Source organism: Aptenodytes forsteri, unplaced genomic scaffold (genome assembly GCF_000699145.1).
Source record: "Aptenodytes forsteri isolate BGI_AS27 unplaced genomic scaffold, ASM69914v1 Scaffold564, whole genome shotgun sequence".
NCBI classification, from domain to species: Eukaryota; Metazoa; Chordata; class Aves; order Sphenisciformes; family Spheniscidae; genus Aptenodytes; species Aptenodytes forsteri.
The window spans coordinates 84718-95188 of NW_008795408.1; the positions used below are offsets into that span (position 1 = coordinate 84718).

Here is a 10471-nt window from a genome sequence, read left to right on the forward strand (position 1 = left end):
CACATTTAGGTAGAATATGTTGACAACTTCACCCATCCTAAATTTCAGTTCATTTCAAAAGAAGTTTTAATGCTTATATATGCTTGTAGTGGCTGTCTGGTCTGCATGCAAGAAGGGCAGAGATGTCCATTCTGGGGTCACTTATCAAGGTTATCGCTATGACTATTTTTATTAGACTTCCTAATACTCCAAAGACTTACAGACCACAAACAATCATCTTCCCTAAGCCTTTAGAATATAAGTACATTTTCTCCCAGTTCCAAGTTTTACAGGCTGTGTTGGGTAACTGCTCATACTGGTTTAGATCATTGCAGAAACAGCTGTATCAGACAAATTTTGGTCATTTTCTCATTACAGCTCTCCTGGATGCACAATCGATTTGGAGAGGGGAAGTCAACAGATTACAATCTTGTAGTTAGCTGGCCTGCAAAATGATGATAACCTGAGGTAGACTAGCCTTACCAGGGTGGCCAGTGTCAGCTGGTGTCAGACTTTTATAGTAACACTTCTCCCCAGCACTGAAAAGCATTCAAGACATTTGCCTTTTGTTTATAGATCTTTCCATAAATGATATTAATCTGAAATAGCTCATGAGGCAAAGAGTACTTGAGTGTAAACCTCCTAAGGGTGATACCAGAAACAGAGCTGCACACAGGCAGCCTTGTTTGGAATTGTTTCCCTCTTTGCTTTTCAATGCTTGAGCCCCTTCCAGACTGTGTTCTTTAAAGAGCACTTGAATACAGAGTCTGCCCAACACAGCAGGCACCAGGCAGAGAGACATTTCTTTAACTCTGCTGTTCTTCCTCAGGTTGCAATTGTCACAGTTCAGTACAAGGCTAATTGTACTGAATTTCAATAGCAGATTTGGGCCATGTTCACAGTTATTTTGGAATCAGTTCTATTTCCTGTAAGCTTTCCCAATTTATATTTCATGCTTATATATGTCATCCCTTATGCTATGCAACACACATTAGTACTTTACTTACAATTTAGTATATAAATCATGCTATTACAATTTTATGGAACCTTTGATAAGATGAACTAAAAATATTTCATAAACACTACTATGCCTCATTAAGCCTGTTGGGATTTTTTAAAACTTATTTGAGAAATGATTAAAGTGGGATTCAGAATACTCATGTAATTTTGCTAAAAATGTTCATAAGTAAGTGAGGATTTGGGAATAGAATCCAAATTCTTGTTCACACTTCTGTCCGGAAATATCATTGTATAATGCTAGTCTGAGGCAATGATCAGAGGTTTAACATGGATCATTTTCAATGCCATTGGTTTTCAACATTTAATCTCTACCATCAAAAGTCAAGCATGAAAAATATAAATTCTTTTTCATGAGAGAACCAGCTATAATGAATTACTTGCTTGTCACTCAATAAAATACATATATATATAAATCAACAAGAGTATAGTGTTTTCATAGGAAGTGCTTATATCATCGCCAAATCAAAACAGCTCAGTGGTTTTGACACTATCGCAGCTTCACTTTACAGAACATATCTTGCATGTTCACTTAATAAAATATTATCCCAGTCTTCAAGTCCTGTATTTGCATTCACAATTCAATTATATAGCCATTTTGTTGAAAAAAAATAAATGTGTAATACACATTTTGCATTACTGAAGAGCTAATGTCATTTTAGCACTGACCCACCCTCTATCACTAGGATTTTAGTTTGGAGATGTTCAATGTCCAAATCAGCCAAATTGAATTTAATTTAGACATCTAACTCCCTCAGGCCTGGTTGGAAAATGTCATCCTAAAATAGCATGTGCTTGAGTACAACGAACTAGAAAGGCACTTCTGATGTATATATTTGTATGTACAAACGTCACAAACAGTATATTGGAATAGCAACAACCCTCTTCTTTACGGAGCTGAATTGCTATTCACAGAACTAAGATAATGATAAGGAGTTGCAGGAGTAATACTTCCTTCCACTTGCATAGCGCCTGAATAAAGTGAGAGAAAGAGCTTCACCAGGTGGTGACTAGTGATCATAGGAAAGATTAAAATAGCTACCACTGAGGTACCAGTTACAGACTGGCCAAGGGTTTAGAAAGTGAGCTAATGCTCTAAACAAGACTATATATATTGGGTAACTTATGAGTCAAGAACAGAATTTAATGCTACTCAGTAACAGGAATGCAGAAAGCAGTAACAATTCGATTATTTGCTTTTGAACAGGACCAAGTTATAAGTTTCTTAGCTTCATTTTCAGTTAGAAAAATAGGATATCAGATGTACATGCACAAATAATTTAGTTTTGTTTGTAATTCAGCAAATGAAGTGCAGAAGTTACACCTCTTTCAAAGTGTACAAGATCAGTCATTACCTGCTGCCCTAAACCTTCCCTGGAAGAAAGTGAAAAGCTTGTCTAAAGTGTGCCGAGAGGTAAATAAAGCATTTAACATACCAGAGAAAACATAACATAGCTACAATTTTGAGGGCACAGGGACAGCACAGCAGAAAGGAAAAATCCCGAAGCATGTTCTTTAACGGGGCAATTGTTGAGTGAAAACCCAAAGAATTTATATGGGAAAGAAATCAATAACTGTGGTTTTTTCATCCTGAGCTCATTTTAAAGAAGCATGACAAAAACATTCTAGTAGAAATAAAGAATTCTGCATTATCACCTTGAACTAATGAAATCATTCAATATTCAGAAATTCTTAAATAAGTAATTCTTAACTTGTTCCTCTTACTGTTTATTTATGGATTTATTATTAAAAGCTAACCTGTGGACTTTCTTTTTTTCCATTGAAATAGGTAATTTGTACCATTTATACTGAAGAACGCCAAATTGCTTTATTTTTCACTGTTATAAAGAGCTACAATATGTTTCAGTCAGATTCCTAGTAAAGCTGGTTGTAAATAACATTTGAATTAACAACTCAAGTACAAATCTACAATTCTATTAAAATTCAAATAAAATTCAAACAATTAAAAATAAAATTAGAAACTGGATTATTGGAATTGGATTTTTTTTTTTGCTACAAGTTTGTTGAAACTTGTATTTGGAAAAAAACTTGGCATGAAAGATGTATTCTGAAATACCTTAGATAATTACTAATGGATGCATTTTTATAGAATTCAGGAAACTGCATTTAGCTTTTGTTTAGGTGGCTGGAAAATACTTTCAGAATTCTTTCAAGGAAGCTGAAGATAATACGGAAAATAATGCTTTAAGACTGAGCATTGTTCCTGTCTTGTTTCTTACAGCCTCAAAAGAAAAACCACAAAGATCATTACAACAGCATGCCCATCTTTGCTTGTTAACATAGTTCACCAGTAGCAGTGACTATCTATATAGTATTTTTTTTGCTGTAGTCTTTCCATAGAATACTATAATTTTCTACTCAGCTTACCATGAATAGCAATAAAGAAAAGACAAAGAAAAAGAGAACATAGGTAATAATTTGGTGGTCTTCCTCCCACTGAATTAGTTAAATTGCATAGCTAGTACTGACATCAGGTTATGATTGCTAAGACGTTTATTTGCGGTGCCTCAATACTAGTTTGCGAACAGCACCAATATATGTATGAGCAATCTCATGTGCTGATGAAAGTAGAAGGCAATGGGTAACTTCAGGCTTCCTGTGCTGTTGCCATGGACAAGAGGAGGCTCTTGAATATATAGTGCAGATTTTCCATGTGCTAGGAGAGGACTTCCACAGTGGAAAATTTTCAGAACTATACATTTGCTTTGTTAGCCAAAATTTGCTTCTTTTATTGTTACTAGTAGAGACCTTAGTTGCATTTTTCCACATTCTGGAATTTGCAAATATTAGCACAGTGAATCAACTTCAGTGAAGTTGAATAGGCTTTACAGACAAAAAAACTCTGACAAATACATCTGAATTACATTTAAGGATAAGAATTACAGCACCAACTAAAACTCATGGAAGACAATGGCAAGCTCTCCACTCTATTCAGAAGGCTTTGGATGAGGCAGTTTGCAAAAGCAAGTTGGCAGAAACACAGGAAACTATTACCTATCTTAGTTACATCCCAGAAAGTAAACTTTTGGTTGTTAATTTTTTTTAATGGCTTCCCGGTGTTAAAATAAAGAAATTCAGGTGGCAACACCTGATGTTATCTTGCACATACGGTTGAGGTACTCATGTCCTGTCTTAACTAAGAGCATTTTAAGATTAGGCCACATAAAGAGAAGATTTAGGTTTTGTAATAAGTAGGATTTATTTTCATCTTCTTTCATAACAAAAATTTAAGTTAATTAACTTATGTAAGAGTTGATATTTTTTCCTCTCTTCTCTGACCACCAGTTCTTAAATGTTTTTGTCACTGTTTCTCTCACAAAAAGCAACTCTGCTGCTGACGGAAGGGCCAGGAATTAGAATGGCTATGTACAGAGCGCTTAGCCCAGAAGTAACCAAGACAGAGGGGCGCCTAGAAGTGACAGAATGGGTAAAAGGACATACAAATACAGCACACATGAAACCTAAGCAGGTACAACCATTAGCTTAAGAGTTGGCAATGTTATAAAGATGCTTTTCAGACAGGCAGTTTATACCCTGGCAGATGTTACTCTGGCTGACTCTTTGTAATGAACCAAGGTTCTTCGTCTCAGTAACAGGAACTTGGCTTATCTAAATCATCCACAGAACTAGGGAAATGCGAAAGCAAGCAGTGAAGATAAATCCCATATTTGTAGTTGCTGCTGACTGATTCTGCTGGAGAATTCGACGCTGGCATCTGCACTCCCTAACTCATGGAAAAAGTTACGCTTTTCAGCTCTGCCATCTACTATTAACCTGTTTCTAACTTATTTCTTATTCCGTCAGCACTTCTGAAAACTTTGCTGTGGTAGGAAGCAGGTACTCTTTTCCATAAGGTACACTGGACTTCATCATGAACTCTGCCTAACTTCCCTACTGTCCCCTGCAGTGAGTCATGGCATTGTGGCAACAAGCAGGCATCAGTTAGAACATCAGTGCCCAGGACTAAGAGACACCAGGTTCCTGCCGGAGCAGCATAGAAGGCTCTTCGTCTGCTCGGATCCAGAACTCATAGCCAGCTGTATGGTTTAAATAGAAATTTAACCATTACCCATTTCAGTCTAAGCTGACGCTGACACTCATGTCTGTGAACTGCAGAAGCTAAACAAATTGCACGTCCCCTTCTGTTGTCCTTGATACAGTGCTAGCTAATTGTTGGCAGATAACTGGGTGCAATAATCTCCTCAAGTGACACAGCCCATCTGCCAGAGCCCTCCTACACTCTTGGGAATTTGGCTGGTGGTTCACAGGCACTGATAATAGGAGGTTCCTCCCCTCTGCTCTTGCTGGCAGGAAGTGTTTTATTTATGATATCACAAAATATTTGCAAGAGAAGAACATAGGTAATAATTTGGTCTTCTTCCTCCCACTGAATTAGTTAAATTGCATAGCTAGTACTGACATCAGGTTATGATTGCTAAGACGTTTATTTGCGGTGCCTCAATACTAGTTTGCGAACAGCACCAATATATGTATGAGCAATCTCATGTGCTGATGAAAGTAGAAGGATAGCTAGTACTGACATCAGGTTATGATTGCTAAGACGTTTATTTGCGGTGCCTCAATACTAGTTTGCGAACAGCACCAATATATGTATGAGCAATCTCATGTGCTGATGAAAGTAGAAGGCAATGGGTAACTTCAGGCTTCCTGTGCTGTTGCCATGGACAAGAGGAGGCTCTTGAATATATAGTGCAGATTTTCCATGTGCTAGGAGAGGACTTCCACAGTGGAAAATTTTCAGAACTATACATTTGCTTTGTTAGCCAAAATTTGCTTCTTTTATTGTTACTAGTAGAGACCTTAGTTGCATTTTTCCACATTCTGGAATTTGCAAATATTAGCACAGTGAATCAACTTCAGTGAAGTTGAATAGGCTTTACAGACAAAAAAACTCTGACAAATACATCTGAATTACATTTAAAGGCTTTACAGACAAAAAACCTCTGACAAATACATCTGAATTACATTTAAGGATAAGAATTACAGCACCAACTAAAACTCATGGAAGACAATGGCAAGCTCTCCACTCTATTCAGAAGGCTTTGGATGAGGCAGTTTGCAAAAGCAAGTTGGCAGAAACACAGGAAACTATTACCTATCTTAGTTACATCCCAGAAAGCAAACTTTTGGTTGTTAATTTTTTTTAATGGCTTCCCGGTGTTAAAATAAAGAAATTCAGGTGGCAACACCTGATGTTATCTTGCACATACGGTTGAGGTACTCATGTCCTGTCTTAACTAAGAGCATTTTAAGATTAGGCCACATAAAGAGAAGATTTAGGTTTTGTAATAAGTAGGATTTATTTTCATCTTCTTTCATAACAAAAATTTAAGTTAATTAACTTATGTAAGAGTTGATATTTTTTCCTCTCTTCTCTGACCACCAGTTCTTAAATGTTTTTGTCACTGTTTCTCTCACAAAAAGCAACTCTGCTGCTGACGGAAGGGCCAGGAATTAGAATGGCTATGTACAGAGCGCTTAGCCCAGAAGTAACCAAGACAGAGGGGCGCCTAGAAGTGACAGAATGGGTAAAAGGACATACAAATACAGCACACATGAAACCTAAGCAGGTACAACCATTAGCTTAAGAGTTGGCAATGTTATAAAGATGCTTTTCAGACAGGCAGTTTATACCCTGGCAGATGTTACTCTGGCTGACTCTTTGTAATGAACCAAGGTTCTTCGTCTCAGTAACAGGAACTTGGCTCATCTAAATCATCCACAGAACTAGGGAAATGCGAAAGCAAGCAGTGAAGATAAATCCCATATTTGTAGTTGCTGCTGACTGATTCTGCTGGAGAATTCGACGCTGGCATCTGCACTCCCTAACTCATGGAAAAAGTTACGCTTTTCAGCTCTGCCATCTACTATTAACCTGTTTCTAACTTATTTCTTATTCCGTCAGCACTTCTGAAAACTTTGCTGTGGTAGGAAGCAGGTACTCTTTTCCATAAGGTACACTGGACTTCATCATGAACTCTGCCTAACTTCCCTACTGTCCCCTGCAGTGAGTCATGGCATTGTGGCAACAAGCAGGCATCAGTTAGAACATCAGTGCCCAGGACTAAGAGACACCAGGTTCCTGCCGGAGCAGCATAGAAGGCTCTTCATCTGCTCGGATCCAGAACTCATAGCCAGCTGTATGGTTTAAATAGAAATTTAACCATTACCCATTTCAGTCTAAGCTGACGCTGACACTCATGTCTGTGAACTGCAGAAGCTAAACAAATTGCACGTCCCCTTCTGTTGTCCTTGATACAGTGCTAGCTAATTGTTGGCAGATAACTGGGTGCAATAATCTCCTCAAGTGACACAGCCCATCTGCCAGAGCCCTCCTACACTCTTGGGAATTTGGCTGGTGGTTCACAGGCACTGATAATAGGAGGTTCCTCCCCTCTGCTCTTGCTGGCAGGAAGTGTTTTAATAATGATATCACAAAATATTTGCTCAGCTTCAAGACAAAAGAAGAGGGGTTGTCACTGCTTGCTTTCCAAAAACAATCTTTTCAATCTTACTCCTCTGAAAACAAGTCCTAAAAGGGAGTCGCCAGGTTACATTGCTATGGGTTTGATCACCTCTTGCATGCAGTTAATGCCCCGCTTACTATTTACTTTAATGATGTGGGATCAGGGCCCAACTATCAGCCATTCTTTGCAAATCATACCATATTCAACTAATTGCTAAGAAACATGCCTTTTCTTCTCCCCCCAGCTCCCCCAAGCTGAAAGGTATTTGTGCCAGGATAAGAGAGGGATCAGTAAGCCATCAATATATTGAATGGCCTGCCTGCAACTGGTTTACATGAAACAATTTTACTTTAATTTAGCAACTCAGTGGAGTGATTTTAATAATGAGCATGTCCTTTATAAGTTTCCAGAAAAGGAAAAACTAATACATTTATTACAGAACACTATGTTTTTGTTCTGACAGGGAATTATATCCACTTAGGAATGCTAGCACAAGTTTTACTTATCTTTTTTGTTTTCCCTAGTGTTAATGTACACTTAAAGTAAATTCCCATGCTTCAGATGAGGTTAATCTATTTTCAGCTACAAGTAAGCAAAACCATATTTGGTGTCACACAGAATAAACAGCAGATCTCCAATTTAGATTTTATAACACCAGTCTAACCTATTGCTATGTTATTTCCTCTTAATTGAACCATGGTGCAAAATAAGATGTATAGTTAGTTATTAAAGAAAAATTGGGCTGTGTTACATTTCCCTTTAAGGCATTAATATAATGTTTTATATTTTGTTTATTTTCTTTCTTTAAAAGAAAGCAAGAAATTAGCCTGTTAGTCTTCCCCTCTTTGGTAAATTCAGTATTCAAAGTAACAATCACTTGTTACAAATATTTCCTAGAGAAAAAAATGAAAGTAGCTTGTTGGATTTCATGAAAGTGCAGTCTTTTACTTTATTTCAAAAGCATCTATAGCAGTCTAAGAGATACTATGGCTCACTTCATTTTTTAAAAAGAATACAGAACACTATAATAATTTTTTTTTTCACATTACATTGCTCAGAAGCTGATCTTTTCCTTCTGCAGGAAAATTCTACTATTCTACACAGTAATGTGCTGTTACTGTTCTAATTGGAAGAAATTTATTAAACTTGACCAATTTTAGAGAAAGATTTTTCAATGAGAATTGTGCAAACTGTTCCTTTGTAATAACTAATCTGATGCTGCGTAGCAACATCTAAGAAAAAGACAAAACTTGCAAAGCTGAATCCAAGCCGCACAAGTTCCCTGATTCAGGATTCAAAAAGCAAGGCCAGTAGTCTCTTAACATAAGCTGTTTTTGTGGACTATTTTAACTGTCCATTCTGCATTATAACAGCAGCTGCAGGGGTAGTTTCCAGCAAAGCTGTTTGGAAACCATTTCAGTAGAAGTTTTTCCAGATGTAGGTTCGAGTGTGCCAAATGGTCTGGCTCTTCAGTATAAAAAGCAAATTGGAAGTTGAGACTATGGTGCTTTAGCAGTAAGCAGCTTTAATCAACGCTCCGCTCAAAGAACCTGCCTGCTCTGAAAAATTATAATGGTTCCACAGGGCTTAATTTGGACGGTGATACAAAAATGTGTCAAAGCCTCCCTCCCCCCTCAAGTTTTTCTTTTTCCCTCCGAGTAATACAAATTGTCTAACAATCTATATAATGTTAGAAGGATTTCTATTGAGGCTTCAGAAAATGGATTTTATACCCATAATACATAAAAAATACCTACTAATGCTCTATGTTACATATAAATTACTCTCTCACACAAGGAAAGGAGAGATTACCAGCTATCCAACCAATCTATTTACCATGCAATGAGATGGGATCTTATGGAATAAATAAATTCTGCAAAGGTACAAATTACCTATCAGAAAAGCATCTTTATAATGTTGCTAGTTCTTAGGTTATAGGAATTCTAAACTTTAACTCTTTCCCCCTTCAAAGAAACAGTGACGTTTAGTGAAGACCGGTGTCTATGCATTACCTTACAATTATCTGAAGTTTTGTTGAGTACATTGTAGATTATTCTATTCTATTACTGTATGTCAGCTGTGAAGTACCTGGGCTGTGTTTAGTGTACCACGTCCTACTGCTGAATTAGAGGAGTAGCTTAAAATACCGAATTGAAAAAGTTACAGCTTTTCAATTGGCTCACTTAATTTGGGGTTCAGACTATTTTATAAGAGGATTCACAGGGAGGGGGATACGCATATTCTCTGGTATTCTGTAGCATATATTTACAGTACCAATTTCCAGACCTTCCTTTTCCTCTTCCTACTTCCTCTCTCTCTCCCTTTCCAAACTATTGCAGGATCCTTAGATATACATTATACCATGAACAGTCAGATGATGAAAAAACATCTGATTTTTCAGATGTAGTGCCAGTTATCACATATTAATGTCCATCTCTCAGTTACTGCCACTCAAAGTTTGTGGAGGTGCTTACAAATAATTTATTTTAAATATACTGAGTGTTGAAATTAAATCTTGACATTTAGAGCTAGTGGGCTGAAAGCATTCAGATTTCCTCCCACTACAGGAACAAGATCTACCTTTCTGTGAAGTATCACTGGCATTTGAAAGATAGATCTCTTAAAACTCGTAAGTTTGTATCTAACTGATAACAGCAAAATTAAAGGTTAATACTTTATAGTATTGCATTTAAAACCAACCATAAAACGAGTTATTAAAAATCAATTTCTTGTACTATTTGCTTAAAATGTGGATGAAGCAGGCTCAATGTCCAGACGGAGACTGGTGATGAGGGGCCCGTATTGGGACCAGTACTGTTTAGTATCTTCACCAATGACACAGACAGTGGGATCGAGTGCACCCTCAGCAAGTTTGCAGATGACACCAAGCTGAGTGGTGCGGTCGACATGCCAGAGGGACGGGATGCCATCCAGAAGGACCTGGACAAGCTGGAGAAGTGGGCCTG

At 37.4% G+C, this 10471-nt stretch overlaps 1 long non-coding RNA gene across 2 annotated transcripts in view; it reads left to right on the top strand.

Annotated features, from left to right (window-relative positions):
* The window catches only part of LOC103900339, a 28503-nt gene that overhangs the window by 15455 nt on the left and 2577 nt on the right, over positions 1–10471 (top strand). For both annotated transcript variants that reach the window (XR_657666.2, XR_657667.2), the window contains exon 4: positions 3239–3313. This is a non-coding gene — a long non-coding RNA (uncharacterized LOC103900339). The remainder of the gene's footprint in view (positions 1–3238; positions 3314–10471) is intronic.